We start from the raw sequence: 16885 nt of genomic DNA on the forward strand, positions 1-16885 counted from the left end.
ACTATCTACAAATAGACTATACTAAATTGCATATATAGCTATTTAAAATTGTTTGTTCTCATGGATTGCCTTTGTACTCACTGAGGCATAAACATCTAAAGCATGATACTCAACCAGGGCAGTAATCTTTTGTACTGGATAAAAGGTAATAACAACAGGCTTTGCTTGACGTTATGGTTGCTGCTTTGTTGAGATGCTGCCATAGAAAACTAGAACACTTATGTTTTGTTTAAACTGGGGAAAAAGAAAAGGGCATGAAGTAAATGTGAAACATAAATTGTTGTGAAAACCAAGAACAACAGGAAAGGAGCCAAATGATGAGGGGAAACTGAAATTCGGGATATATCTGTTCAAAGGAGAAAGGGAGTACCAGATTTAACAAAGAAAAAGGATCATATTCAGAGAGATTTGGTGTGTTGAAAAAGAGAAGGAATCAATCTATGTTCGTTTAGAGGAGGCTGGTATTTTAATTACTGCTTAAATTAACTTAAGGAAGAGCTTCCATTGATTTTAGTAATAAAATTGAATTTTGTTTTAGTTTTATTATTTTTATAAATATGATAACATATCATACTGACAAAATATCCTGATTTAAGTTTTTTTTATTGTTTACCTTCTATGTGCTTTTATTAATAATTAACCAGAACCACGAAGAACTAGAACTCAACTTCCCGTATACTCATTACTCTATTAGAGCACAGTATAATAATGGCAGTATATTTAGAGCCTAAGACACATATGCCTCTGAAGTCAAACCAAGAATGTGAAGAATAGGCTTTGAAGATCAGTAAGAGTTACTCTTGCAGGGTAGAAAATACACCGTGATAGTTATTGTTAGAGATGGGTAAGAGGAGCTATGAACATTCCAAGCAGGGACTCTGGTGACTCCAAGTTTAAGCTGGGTTGGGAGACAGTGCATGTCTAGTGACAGAGTGAGACAATGCAAAGATACCTTGTATGTTTGCTGAGGCCATTTCATGTTTACCAGAATTTAACCTTCCGGATGGAGAAGTCCTTGGAAAACTATGCAGCTGTATACTAGGAACCAAACATCAAGATGTCCTTAGCTAGCATGTCCTAGATTTTGTTAAACTACCTGTTTGTAGGGATGCCCCTTCCCCAAGCTAACTGTTTATTTTAGCTTCTGTTAAAACTGCTTGCTTTGAACTGTTTGTTTTTACAAAGCCCCTTGTGGCTCCTGAGTGAGATGATAGGTTGAGGTTTCTGGATACTCAGGGCCACACCTAGATGTCCCAGAATATTTGAATGTGGCCCAGAGGCTGGAATAAAGACTTTCAATTGGCTATAACCGGTGTCTGACTGTTCAGCTTTGGTGAGATACTCCTAACAGTCTTAAGTGTCAGAAATAAGTACTAGAACCTGTGTCCTGTGGTGAAGATTTTCTTTGGGGTCTTTAGAGTGGATTGAGAGATGTTAAGATAGGAGGGGTGACATAAACTGATCTACACTTCCTATTATTTTAGACTCATGCAGAATTTTATTGGTGGGAGTTATTTCAAAGTCCCAAACAGCTAATAGATAAATCACTAAAATACCAATTCTATAGTGTCCTGTTGTATCTAAAGTCAATAGTTGATGACTATTGTTTATGGTATCTACTGTGTGCCTTTCTCCTGCTCATTGTCAAAGTGGCAAAGTGCCACAATTGGGATTCTTGGGTTTCCTTCAAGGTTGGGACAATTGGCTTTACTGAGAGAGAGAGAGAGAGAGAGAGAGAGAGAGAGAGAGAGAGAGAGAGAGAGAGAGAGGAAACTGAAACCGTGGTAGTTACACAGTCCTTGTTTTTGATATCATTTAGAAGTTAATGTTTTTATTAAGAACATTTCAATAGGTCCTGGAAGAGTAGTTGAAAAGTGTTACCGAAATCTAAATAGGTACATATGCCCACACGTACAATTAAGAATTTAGTACTCTTTCAAATATAAGTATGAAACAATTATTGAGTTCTGATAGGGGAAGAAAGCTACCAGCTAAATGCCACAATGAAGTAGAATCTTTCTTTCTTTCTTTCTTTCTTTCTTTCTTTCTTTCTTTCTTTCTTTCTTTCTTTCTTTCTTTCTTCCTTCCTTTCTTTCTTTCTTGTTTACATAGGTTTGAAAGACTTCTTTAATAAAGTATTTTATTAAATTTTTATTTTAATTGTAATGGTCTTTATTCTTAAGAATTTCATATATGTATTTAATGAAATATGATAAATACATTCCCCCATGTTTCCCTCTAGCTCCCCTTATACCTTCAACGCTTCCCACTCCTAACTTTGTTTTTTTTTTTATAAGCAACCAATTCTAAATATAAGGGCAGTTTTAAAAGCATTTAGAAAATAAATTCATTATTAGTAATTACACACGTGTATAGATTCCATTTAGTGCCCATTACTCTTTCTTCCCTCTGCTACTCTTGATCATGTACTCCTACACCTGTGCCTTTTTTTCTGATTAGTTCATGTATCCACAGTCGCTGTGAGAAATCCATTCCAAATCCAGGAGACAGTGTAAGTCACTCCTCTCCACCAGCTATTTCAACCTCTTTTTCTCTCTTATGTGGTGAGTCCTATTTGCTGGATCTTAGCTAGGAAGCTATGTGTATGTCCCAGAGTGCTGAGCTTCAACAGACAGTTACTGCCAGCACTTAATCAGCTGTGAGACCATGTTAGCTGTAGCCCTCTGTAAAATGCTCCTTTGACCCAGGCTGAGAGCAGCATTAGTCTATGGGTATAAAGATAAATGTTTAGGGGGTTTTATGTACTGTCTTGAAATGTTCTCAGACCCAAATCTCATGAGTTCTACTGGTGACTTTTGAATACATTGGAATTATGTTTGCACGACCAGACCACAGTGAGTCATAGGCCTCCTAGGCTCTCTGTCAGCTATGACCTTATGGCTGTCCTTCCTGCTTTGACCTTATCTGACAGAAAAAGGAGCAAATGATGTTGCTGTTTGAGCAGGAGTACACAGGTCTTATGTGGTAAGAGATAAGCTAGGTTGTTCAACTTTCTCTAGAATAGAAAATTAAACTGAAGGCAACCCAATTTGGAAGTACTCCTTGTTTTGGGGATCAGGAAAAACCACGTAGAATGCATATTATCAACATGTATAAGTAAGAAAAAACCACAAATATTCCTTATGTCCACAGAAAAGAAGATATGTGATATAGATTTGGGGATGTAAGAGCAAATAGGGAAATTCTTTGTTATATTCTAATCTTTATACTGTTTAATTTCAGCTAAGTTTGGCTTAGTTTGGTGCTGGGCATTGAACTCAGGAGACTCGCTCATGCTAGGCAGTGTTCTACCACTAATCTAAACCCCAGTCTGTGTTAAACTAGCTTTTAAAAACGAAGTCAACAAAAACAATCAGTCTTCTTTTTAGTAGCTATGGAATTGCTTCTTGTTTTGTTTTAGATTTTGGATTATGTTCAATTATATCAGCCAGCAAAATGCTATATAAGCCTGTGTAACCAAGAAGGAAGACCTAGACAGCACACCATTCTGATGCATAGACAGAAGTAAACAAATCATTAACTGAGGCAAGAGCACTAGAAGCAATGGAAACAAAAGGGCTCCACCCTCTGTGTGATAAGTCAGCATAATCTTAGTGCCCGTCATATGGTTATTGAGTGGTAAAAAAATGAACAAACATTTTTCCTCCTCCCTAAGAGGGACTAAGACTTGTTGCTAGAAACAGGAAAACAAAACAAAACAAAACAAAACTTTTTTGTTGTTTATCCTCAAATCCAAGTATTTCCAAATCAAAATTATTAGTTAGTTTAATCTGTTTCTTTTGAGTCAGAGTTTAGAGATACTCAGAGCCAACCAAAACATACTTGGGCCTTGAAAATTCCTCAGGCCTGATACGTAAACTCAACATATCATAATTGGAAACCATTATTCCCTTCCCAACATACAAAATTAAGCCTTCTTCTATTTTAATGATGAAATATTGGCTGTATAGTGGGCAAGGATAAACTTGAACTTTCTTAGTAATAAAAGTATAAAATATCATTAGGAAAGCCACTGTATTCTTTCACAAATTACAGCACAATAGACAGGCTGTTCCAAGGCAGACATTAGCTCAAAGTATGCATTGTTTGGAAAAAGGAGTTAATTAACAACTTATTAATTGGATAGAAAATCTGAAACTGTTGTACTTCTAGCAAATACATAATTTTCTTCAAGTATTATTAAAGCGTTTTTGTTGTACCTATTAAAGATTCTTGTCTCTAAGTTAATTTCATTATGCTAATAAGCTATGATCATCACAGAACCTAAGCTTTGATCCATGTTAATTGTCGCGATCTTCAAAGACAAAGTCACCACTTACTTTAAATGAATTTTACATCTTTTTAGAGAATCACACGGAAATTAGGGGAAGTAATTAATTTTTTATTATGTGTCTCAATATTTTTAAGGGAAGAAGTCAATGGTATTGGCTAGAATTCATTTTAACATTTAACTAGGGAAAACAGCATGAGGCAAAAAAAAAAGTTCAGATGCAAAAGATTAAAGAAAATTTGAAACTGGGATCTAATTTGTCTTGATAAACTTTGGTGTTTAATATGCGTCTTTTGTTCTCACTATGAAACTGCAGGGTTTTGATTTGTAAGAAACTTTTTGAAGAATTAATTCTTTTTAATTTTTATTCACTGTTCTGTCTTTCTTTTACAGTTAGACAGGGTTGTTGAGCTTCAAACCATAGGACTTTAAGCATCTATGAACTTGCAAGGTTAAATCTATTAGTGGCATGATATTTGCTATTGCTTAGAAAAAGTGTATGTTATTTTGCAGCAGATAAACCCTACTTATCCCTATTTGACAGCCAGTTATTTGAACCTTAAGAAATATAAGCAAATCGTGATATTAAATGGTTTGCATTTCTCTTTGTGACAGAAAAGGTTAAGTGTGGAAATATTAACACATTTTTATTGTTTGTTTGTTTGTTTTATATGAAGATCAAAAGTGCTTTAAAGACATATTTAGTAGAATAATTATTGGTTATATTTATATTATATAGACAAAATGATATGGAGGTTAGAGATATTCTCTTAAGCTATCATCAAATAAAAAGCTTCATCCTACAGATGGAAACTTCTCTTTGAAACAGAGAGTATTACGGAAAACCAAAACCAATCAAAACACAGACTTGTGGAGTTCATCCCATCAGATACATCTACCAAACACTTCCACATCTAAGGCTCAGAGAATGTTAAGGAAGGAAGAGCAGAATGATTGTGGGAGCCAGAAGACGAGGGAGTTTGCTGTGAGACTGTGTCTCTTAATAATACCGGAAGTTATGGGTATAACGTCTCTGCAGCACAACTGCCCCAGGAATGATATGGGATATAGGAGAGATATTGCCTCTAAACATATAGTAATATAATTGAATAGAAGTTCACTTTTTTAAGTAGGAGCTTTTTAGGAAGTAAAAATGTAGCAAATATTTTCAGAGATCTGATATCTCTAGCATGTTTGTTAGTATGTGAGAACATCTTAGTACAACTGAAAGATTCATGGTAAAATTGAACTTTTCTGGAAAGAAGTAGAGAAGAGATGAATTCTTTCTTAGTAAGCACGTTAAAGTTCTCAATTCTTTATGTACAGAATAATAATTTGCTGATGGTAAAAAAAAAAACAAAGTGAATTCTATTATTGTGCTCATGACAGAATGTTTTCAATTTCATTCATTTACATGCACATTTCATAATTTCCAAAAAATAAATCCCAACAGTTACATCTTCAAAACACTCCCACATCTAAGGCTCAGAAAACATTAGGGAAGAAGTGGCAGAAAGATTGTAGGAACCCGAAGAACGGAGTTGGCTGTGAGATTGTGTCTCCTCATAATACTAAAAGCTACACCCATAACTGCCTCAACCAAACAGCTTTTCTTAGCCACATAATAATCCATCTGTACTTATAATATTTTATATTATTACATATTTATAATTAGATATTTTAAATTTACATTTCAAATGTTATCCCCTTTCCTGGTTTCCTATCCATAAACCTCCTACCCCATCCCTATCCCCTTTCTTCCATGAAGGTGTTTCCCCACCAACCCACCCCTTCCCATCTCCCTGCCCTGACATTTCCCTACACTGGGGCATTGAGCCTTGGCAGGACCAAGGGCCTCTCCTCCCATGGTGCCCAACATAGCCATCCTCTGCTATTTATGGAGCTGTCCATGCGTATTCTTTGGATGATAATTAGATTTTTAAAAGTATATTTTTTAACAATCATTGCTATGCATTTAATGCAAATGTTTAGCGGACTTCAAACTTTAGATTTTGATCTGTTTAATTGAAATGTCTAAAAATAAAATGACTAATTGAATTTCAGTGTGCTGAAACATTTACCTTAAAAATAGTACAGTATTCTCTGCTTCAAAACATAATTTTATAAGCCTTGTATGATTTATTTACCATTTTAATTTATTCTAATATAATTTTAATCAATTTATGACAGTGGCACTTGAATGTTTGTAAGATGCAAAATCTGAGAAGTGTTCTTTATATTATGATGCAGTATTTATCCACTTTAAATTTATACATACTGTTCACTAAACAAGTTTACTTTTTGAACCATAACTGGTTATCGAACAATAACTTCTTACCAATGATATTATATTTTAAAATACGATGGCATTTCTACTTTTACTAATTATTGTCTAAGATTGTTCCTGGAGAGGCATGAACAAATGAATGTCACTATGTATGGTTCTTATCTGCACGAGCCTTTGATTATCGCATTAAAAAAGCAGCTAGGAAGCATCCCACCTTAGGATATCTTCCTCTTTAGCAGGGGGCATAGTAGGAATTACTGCTTTCTGTTTCTTTTATCCTTATGAAGAACTGTCAGTCTGTTCTTGAGGCCTTGAGAATACTCACCAACACAGCATTTGGCCTCCTATACCCCTGGCCCCTCAACACAAACCATGGACTCTAAGTTGACATAAATCTAGATCTATTTGCTTCTCAAGTGACATACAAAGGCTGCTTTGTGGGGCTTTCCCTTCTCTTATCTGTTCTTACTTGGTTTTGCACCTTGCAAACCCAGTTTACGTGCTCACAGAAATCTTTTAGGGTTACCAAACTCTCTCCAGCATTGGGCAACATCAAGAATTCCATAGTGGTTTTGACTTCACCAAATTTATTTCTCCCATGAAGACACTCTTCTCTTACCTAAAAACTGGATATCCAGTGCTGTCTCTTGCATATCCAGCAGTCTTAGCAATGTCTAGCTCTCTCTTCCTGTCCTCTAGTCTCTAATTTATTGGAACTCATAGTGGTGGTTGTACTGTGTCTCTAACAGCTCACATGTGTCAGCCCATCAGGCAGTGGTTCTCAGAATCTCAGCCTATGTCTGTAGTCTTTGTCTCAAGAAGGGATGGATGGTCATATTCCACACTTTCCCTGCTGTAACAACACACAAACTTTTCTCTTATGTCACCATGTCCTATAGCCTCACAAACCAGAGAATGAAAACTTCCTCGTTGCTTTTTAAAGAATCCTTAGCAATTCAAGCATTTCAAGTGCTGAGAACTTCCTAACCACTATAATTTTTTTGTATGGCCATCAGTAAGGCTCTTCCTAATCATAGATTTTTTTCCCTTCCTTTATGTTGAATTTTGGAAGTGAGAAATATGGTTAAGGTTTTGCATCCCAAGGAGCTCTTTACTAAGATTTAACTTGTGTTCTGTTTCAGCCTCCCAGTCAGTTACAAGAAATGGCAAGTCAACACCTGCATCCCATCCTCATGTATGAATCAATTTGCTAATAACAATGATCAATATTTATAATAATAAAATGATTAATTATTTTATCCACTAAGTCAAAGGTCATGTGATAGACTTTAGCCATATCTCCCTTTCCATTATTATACCTCCCCTATGTGAGCATTTCTCTCTGAGAAGTTCTATGGGTTTCAGCTGTATATATTATCATACATGGAGGCTATGTAACCTCCATGATACCATGTTCTTATCTTGTCTTTACATATTACTCTCAGGGACCGCATTTTGTTTACAAGTCTTTAAACCTTGTTAGGGTACCTAGGTATTTGGGAGGCAGACACAATCGTCATGGGGATAGGTCACTCTATATGACAGAAGAAAACTACCATGCTGTGATTCCTCATACAGACTCTCAAAATACCAATGGCTCAGTCTCAGCTACTCATGCTACCTGTATCAGGAAGCGAGGATGCATACCTACAAACACAACATGGGGACCGATAGCCATATCAGAATCACCATCCTAGATGCTCCTTGTTTATACCATGTATCATCAGTCATATGACTTGATATGCTTAATAATTACTATGGAGTTACTCCTCCCAAGCTCACCTCTGGTTGTGTAGGTCCCTATTCAGGGGTTACTTGTACTGTGTGACTTATAATGGTGAGATGTGGGTGAACATCAATCCATCCCAGAAAGACAACCAGTGACACAGCCAAGAAACAATCCTATCAAAGTCCAACATAAAAAATAATGAGTTTACTGCGGCTACTTAAAGGTATGTGGATAAAGAGTTACTTAAAGGAGTAATGACAACACAAAGCGGCTGCATCACTAAATCTGGGTGCCAACTCATGAAAGCTGCATTCTTGGATCCTTTTGCCCAATGTGCAAGCAGCTTAGAAGTTTGAAGAGTTTCTACCCTTCAACAGTCATTACTGTGCTAGATAATTAGGAAAAAGACGGGTCCATGAATCTTATAAGTTTCAGGGATTTCCTGAGACTTGGAAACTGTTTATTTCATGAGATTTAAAAGGACTTCCCCTATAAAAAAAATCCTTTTAGAGTAAATAGTTCCCTAAGACTTATGAAAAGTTTTCACAATGTGTGAATTTCCATAAAGATATATAAGCATGTACATTTTGTATCATCTTCAAATTATAGTAAACAAAATTCAGCATTTACATAGGTACAAAATACCTTCTTTTCCTCCCTGCCAATTTACAGCTATAACTAAAATGGTATCTACACTTCCATTTTAAACTAGATTCTACACTAAATATAATTTTTAGTTATTTATAATAAAATAGTGTCTCTTAAATGTCCAACATACATTTCTTTTATTGTTAACATCTTTCTTGAATCAATAAAAGTACTCTTCAATTACATTATTTAAATTTGATAATATCTATATAATTACTTTTTTTAAAAATATTTTTGATTCATACATAGATACAGCATTTATATAATTTACATCTCTCTGTTTCCTCCATCTAACTCCTCCCATGTTCTCCAAGTTCCTCTCAAATTCATGTCCCTCTTAAACTATTATTGCCACACACACACACACACACACACACACACACACACGCACACGTGCGTGCATGCACACATACGCACACATGCACATACGCACACACTTAATGTCACTTATATATAGTTGAGGTTAGGACTATTGGGGAACTCCTTCTGAAGAAACTGATTTTTTTTTTCTCATAGCAGCCATCAATTGATTCTTTACCTAGGATAGGAATCTTGTAAAATTTTCCCCATCCATGTTGTCATGGAAACTGAAACTGTCGTGCTGGTCATATGTAGGCAGCCATATTGTTGAGATTTCATGGGTGTATGTCCCTGGTCATATTTATAAGATGTTAGCCGGCAGACTTCCTAGGTCTCCAGCTCCCTTTCTAGGCTTTTTCCTTAATCCTTAAGTGAAGTCATAGATGTATCAACCAGGGCTGTGCCCTGTGTGGTCACTTAGAAGGACTTTATATCTTACTCCAAAAACAAGTGCACTCTACTCACAACAGCTAGGAGGTGCAAACAACCGAAACGTCCTCCAGCGTAGGAAAGGATACTGGGAATCTGGTGTGAACACACAATGGAAAACCATTTGGTTATAAAGAAAAACGAAATATTATATTTGTAAGTAAATGACCAAACTAGAAAATAATATATTAAGTGAAGCAATGTAGATCCAGAAGGACAAATATCACACATTCTCTCTTATCTGTGAATCCTGGCTCTGAGTGTTTAGACACAAATTGCATATGAACTGAGGTTAAATACAGACTCCAGGGCAGTCAAAAGGGACCTTGGCAGGAGAGGAACAAGGGAGTTGTAGATAGGAATATATTTGTATACTGGTTTTCTGAAATGGGGAATTACAAAAATTTGAGGACCTCAATCTGGGGTGGGGAAGGGACAGTAATGCAGAGGGAGAAGAAAGGAGATATAAACAAAAATTATAATAATTTTTTTAAACCCATAGAAAACCATCATTGTATGTTTACTTAAAAACATATGCAAGCATATACACATGAAGGCATGTATACATATATATATACATATATATATATGTGTGTGTGTGTGTGTGTGTGTGTGTATAATTATGTAACACAGGTTTTAGTGTTCCCTCCAATGCAATAGACTACAAAACAAAACAAAAAACCCAACCAACAAACCAACCAACCAAACAAACAAACCATCAAACAGTGCCGAGAATGGAAAACCCTCTGACATCTGCTCAGGATTTCCATGAAACTTGCTAAAGCCAGGCCACTTCCGCTGTGATTATTCTTTGGTTTACGTAGCAGGATGGAGTGAAGCAGTAATGGAACGACTCAGCCTTGTTCCTTAGTATTAAGCTGGACTGAGAGGGAGTAGACCAAGACTCACACTCAGGTCCCACAGTTTCTGTTATCTCAGAACCCTCGTGCCAACACAGAGTCATAAACCTTATGAGACAGTACACGGATGGGATCCTTTTCTTTACCTATTGCTGTTATCGTCCTAAATGAGTAAGTTATGAATTGCTCCTTGTGACAGATCTTAGCATAAAAATCCAGATCCACATGCCTTCCTCTGCCCCAGTCAAAAGTGCGAGTCACTTGTCCAAATGTCCACAGATAAATATGATAGTTGATTTCACAATAAGCCTTATACAAATGACAAATAAATGGCAAAATATGTGGAGTTTGAAATGCATACACTCTTAGTAAACATGATTTTCGAGGGCCAAGGTATAAACTCCCCTACTAGAGTGTTACTGAGTACGTACATGTGTGATGGCCCGTGTTTTATTCTCCGTTACAACAACAAAGGAAATTTCAGATCTGCCTTCCATGTTATGAATAAATAAATTTAAAGTTGGGAGTTGAGGAACATAGGGGGCTAAGACAGTTACATTGTCTAATCAAAGATTTAGTTTATTACGTGAAAACTTTAAATTTTTTTTCCTGAAACTATCAGAACAGCGATGTATTGGCTTCAAAGAGGTTTGTGATCAAAGGTAGCTGCGGAATCTATGATTAGCGAGCATAACATAGACTTTGTCAAATGCTATAAACACTGGAGAGCAGTAGCTGAGAATAATATCTGTTTTATTTTAAATAAGCATGACTTCCTATTCTGAGGAAGATAATATTTGCAAAACAAAATACCCGTTTTCCCAGTTTTAGATCGGATGGAGCAAGCATTAATATTCTTTACTTAATGCACTTTAAAAGATAGACTGCAAATTAAAAACCTGGCTATGATTTGGTTTAATAAACTTTTAAACACTTCAAAGTTAGCTTCTTATATTTCAGATCACATGATGCTCTGCAGGCCTCTGTATCACTAGTCTTAATTCTTCAAGTCTATTTTCCCAAAAAACGGGCATCTCCTCATGTATGAGCAAGCACGGGCTGACGCCAGGTTTCGGGATGTTCCTTGTGCTAGCACCGGTGAGCTGTGCTGACTGATGTGAGTAATTTGTTTAAAGCCCTAAAGAAACTTAGTTTGGACAGAATAAATGTGGTATATTAGAAATACCTGTTCCTATGTTATCCAAGGAACGTGAGAGTGTCCTATGTGATTTCACTGTGATGTGTTTACACCAAAAAGATGTGGACACTGTAAAAAAAATAGAAAGTGACGCTGAAGGGAGGGTAACTCATTATCGAATGCACCAGGCTCTCAGTCCAAATACATTTCTCAGCACTTCAGAAAACTTCGTTCTGCACTGGCAAGCCTAGGGTTAAGAAAGGAGACATTAAGGTCTGCAGCAAATAGCTTTAGTTCCCCGAGTATCCTGAGCAGTATTCTAACTTAAAAAACGCTAAAATATCTCCGACGAAAGATTGCTTAAGATGTCTGAGGTTTGCTGTGTTAGACGCTTTCCTCTTCTAAAAGATGTTTGCTTTTAACTAAATGCTTGCTTATCTTTCTAATTTAACATAGTCCCACATTCTTCTTTGTAGTAATTTTGGGCTATCTGATAACATATAATGGAAAACATGTTTATGTCCTCTTCCAGGTCTTGTTGCATATTTCAAATGCTTAGAACAACAATTTTCAGAAGCTTTCATTAAGGTTAATTTAAAAACTACATTAAATACAAACAGATTTTCTCACAAACAAAATGCAATGTGTACTTAACAGACTCCTGTATGTTATATTTGATAAACTACCTCATATAAATGCAAATTTTGACTTTCTGCCAGAACCAGGTGGTATGGAAAATATTTCTATTAAACAAATAATGCTGGAAGAGCAAACTTGAAGCACTGGTATGTTCACAGGGAAAGGGGATGTTTTCACTCAGGTCTGATGGATATTTTCAGGTTGACCTTTTTGTATACAAATTGAAAGAAACATGCTGAAAATGATATGTGGTGAGTGGTCGTCTTTATTGTGAAAACAGAATCAAGAAAACATATGCGAAGATTGATTTTCACCTATTCTGAGAAACAGACATATTTACCTATTCCGAGAAGCAGGCATATTTACCTTTTCCGAGAAGCAGAGTAAGGTATTTTTTCTACTTTCCACATGGCTATTTTCTAAACTCATCACCTGGGTTAGTTTTATGGCTGGCTTTCATCTCAGTCGCTAACTAATGCTAAACAAAGAAAGTAGAGGACTGGCTGAGAATTACAAATGCCACCTCATGTGGAGATTTTATGAACTCCCAGTAGACAAATAGCAAACAAACAAACAAACAAACAACAAAAACCCAATCAGAAGATTGAGGTAAACAGAGGACACCTCTCCCACAGTCTAATAACCTCAGTTTAGCCAGGCCAAAACAAAAACAAAAACCAAAAACCAAAACCAACCAAACAAACAAAAACTAAACAAAAGTTAAGCAAGCATCTTAGAAAGTCCTTGGTGAATGTCCCTCAAATTGTCATGGCCAATCAAACCAATAAATCTACTGGGATCTTTACCAGAGCAGAAGAGAATATGGAAAGGTTCTTTTAGGGAAAATGTACTCAAATTTAGTAATATTGTGATTCACGATATATGTCTTTAATATAGGAGAATACTTTCTCCACATAAAACTATTCAAGATTGTAACAGCATGACATGTTTTAGGTTTGATATAGCCACTCAAAAATAACATGTCACCTCAAAAGAAAAATTATATCTTTGTATATACATAAGTATATACACTTATGAACAAAAAAGAAGAGGATGTTAACAGTGGGGACAACTGGATTTTTATTGGGAGTGTATGTTCTAAGCTCTTGATTTGAAAGTTCACAGACTTTCTCTCTCTGTTTGATAACAGTGTTCCATTTCAACTGTAAGTGCTTAAGGCTCTGAAAGAAAGAAACTCACCCAGGACCTCATGTCTTGTAAATGTAACAGGGCCTTTTGTCAGTAACTCGTGATAACATGTATCACTATATTTGCTAAGTTTCTTACAAAGTTTTCCAAAACTTTTGTAACCCTTTTGTTCTTGACATTGCTTCCTCTTTGCCTCTGTGAGATTGATAACTCTTGTTCATGTCTCAAATGTGTAGCGCAAAGCTAAAATTCTAATGCGATTTCTTTGTAGCTTTAAACGTAAGGTACTTAAACTGGCCAACTAACATGCCAACATCTAAATATTTTTGATATGACACCTTTGATTTTAAATTATTTTCCATGAGTCTATGGGCACAATTAATCAATTGCAATCATTTGTCTTTGAGATATGGATAAATTAACACATGAAACGTATTTGAAATTGTTAACAGACTTTTTAAAATGCACGATTTAAGTTGTATTGACACATTACAATTTGCTATTTGCAGTAAGAATTGACCATTTAATTATGACCCCAAACGCTTCTCATTTCTTTGTGTTGGAAGCATGTAACATCTCAACCAGCTATTTTGCAATATGTATTGTCTGTGAACTACAGTTGATAGACTATATGAGAGTTACTATTCCTATGTACGTTAGCCCTGGGCCCATTAATCAACCTCTTTTCAACCCAGCCCTTTCCAGCCACAGTTCACTATCCACTCCGTTTCTGATTGATTTTTTTTCTGCTTCTACATACAAATGGAGACATGTAGTGTTTGTCTTTTTGTGACTAACTTGTTAATGACAAGAAAAATTATATTTTTATATAACAGAAAAATATAATTCCTATAATGTCTTTTTTTAAGAATAAAGAATTAAATTTTCTCTTTGGCAAAATGTTAGCTTCAAAATGTAAATATTGATTGATACTATGAACTTCATAACGAAATATATTTTAGGCCTGTCAAAGTAAACCAAGAACATGGGAGAATGGTTAGAGCCAGAGAGTTCCAAGGTAGTTGCTAGCATCTTAATACAACTTACCAGAGAGGGAAAAGTAGGTTTTGTGGCAGCATTATTGCTAGTTTTCTAGAAGATACTCAGTGTTCCTGTCTCCAAAGGTAGTTAATGTTTGGTGAGAAATATAGGCCTTTCTTCTCCTAAAGAAGACAGAGCAACCTAGTGTGGTTTCTGGAGGTCTCTTAAGACCTCTGATCTCATGTGTTATTTCTGCTAACCTGAAACTCACATTACTGACTCACAGAAAATAGCCCAATAATTATCTCTAATGACAACATCTGACTAAGCATAAACTCTTCAGAGCCAACTAGTTTTAATAAAATAATTCTCATTAATACCACAACTTAACTTCAATTTATTTCCTTTCAGAATCAAAAGAGAGCCAAGGATTTTAAAGTTCATGAACTTTCAGAAAGAGATCTTTCTTCTCTGATTGAAATGGGAACGGCAGCCACTGTTTGATTTCCAAGAAACCTTTGTCTTTAGAGAGCTAATAAATTACACTACGCATATAGGTAATCAGTGTGACTGGTGCTCTATTCCAAAGGGAAGATAACTCTCAATATTATAGACGCTTTGATTAATTCTTTATAGTAAGCATATTTTTCCCCCTGAATCCTTGAGAGATTTCAAAAGCCAGAAAAAGGTTTGATTATATGAAGCATGATGTTAATGGAGGCTTAATAAAATCATGCATACCCTAACATGTTTAACGTGAGGGAGCCTGACAAACGGGATTGACTTTATAACATAATCAATATTGCCTTGCTAAGTTGGGTAAATTCATTTCTCAAAGTTTATTTAGTATCAAAAGAACAAAATTCAAAAAGTATGTAAAGCCAGAAACTTTCAAGATTAAAGATGAAGTGAAACAGTATCAAAACTGTATTAAGCTGGTCCAGATTAGTTATTATTTCAAACGGCTAGTCAAAGGCATCCAGCTTTTAAGGTAAAATTCTTATATACTTTAATATGAGTGACTTCAGATTCAATATTATTGTGTCTTGTTTTCCAAAGGAATATTTTAGATTTTAAGCCAAATGTGGAATTATATGGTTGGAGGTTACATAACGCAGTCCCGCAGCATGTTTTATATTACGTCTAGGAGACGAGCATTAGATTTCACAGACAAAGTCATGGAGATGCCACACTGTCGGAATTTCTGATCTAACGGCCGTGCTTATGTTTGAATGAGAAACCCAAGGGCCAAATTCACAAACAATTCCATTTGCTTTTTGTACCCTGGATGCCTAAATCTCTAGAACTTGCACTTTTAAACAGATAAAGTAAGTTCTCTCCGTCCTCCTTACAAAACATGAAACTTGCAAATGTTTCTCACCTAACATTAATAGCGTCTAAGGGGCTTTGCGTCCTACCCCAAACGGCAGGGCAGCTGAGAAAAGCATTCTCAACTGAGCCATCCTGTTCAAATATACCGTCAGCTCTTGCTCCTTTCCAAGCCAGGCACACAAAGAATTCTACAAGCGTCTTTAAAACATGACATGTAATGTCACTTTTACAAGTAGCTAGTCTCTTTGGTTTTCTTTTAATCACATATGTATTCCTTGGAAAATAAATATGTTTGTTTACAATATTGAGAGGTGCATTACATTTCTTTGAAATTGTGTCTTAGCCATCCTTGTCAAAAGGAAGTACATACGTGCATGATGTACATGTATATGCATATATGTACATATATATGCATCTGTAAATACATATCTATGCATGTTTATAGGTATATCTATAGTCTGTCTAAGTCCTTTGCTATTTTGAGTTTTTGGAATCTTTAACATTTTATGTTGGCAAACCTATTACTTGACAGTATGAAAAGATACAGGTTTTCTTAATAGTTAACACTATGTGTAAAATACACTGACAAGCGATACGATGAGGCATTTGTTGGTGGAGATGGAGGGCAGACCAGCCTCTCTGCTTCTGACTCTGCTAAAGTCAATAAGCATCCTATCGCCTGCCTCTCATCCAATGCTCTTGATAGCGGTATCATTGTCAAACTACTCATGTCCAACCTCCCAGGTCTTCATCCCCTTGAAATCATCTCCTTACTCATGTTTTATAGCAAGAACTAATACTTGTGATCTCTGGACACTTTACATATCCCAAGACTGCTGTTTGGATAGAATCCCCTTATGTGCTACAATTCTGCCTGGATATTGGACTCTTTTACCATGGCCATAACTTTATATCCATTTTAGCCCATTTTATTCCATTGTTAAAATAACCAGTGCTTAGTTACCACACTCTTTTATCAAGAGGGTTCTGTTTTATGCTTGGTATCCCCAGATACTTATTAATAGGCCCTCCTCAATGCTGA

The 16885-nt window shown here is 35.8% G+C and overlaps 1 long non-coding RNA gene across 1 annotated transcript in view; it reads left to right on the plus strand.

Annotated features, from left to right (window-relative positions):
• Window positions 1-16153, plus strand: part of LOC116900156 — a 49437-nt gene extending 33284 nt beyond the window's left edge. Inside the window, exon 3 of the long non-coding RNA XR_004387921.1 lies at window positions 14923-16153. This is a non-coding gene — a long non-coding RNA (uncharacterized LOC116900156). The remainder of the gene's footprint in view (window positions 1-14922) is intronic.
• The last annotated feature ends 732 nt before the right edge of the window (window positions 16154-16885 follow it).

The sequence above is a fragment of the Rattus rattus genome, chromosome 5 (genome assembly GCF_011064425.1).
Source record: "Rattus rattus isolate New Zealand chromosome 5, Rrattus_CSIRO_v1, whole genome shotgun sequence".
In the NCBI taxonomy this organism is placed as follows: domain Eukaryota; kingdom Metazoa; phylum Chordata; class Mammalia; order Rodentia; family Muridae; genus Rattus; species Rattus rattus.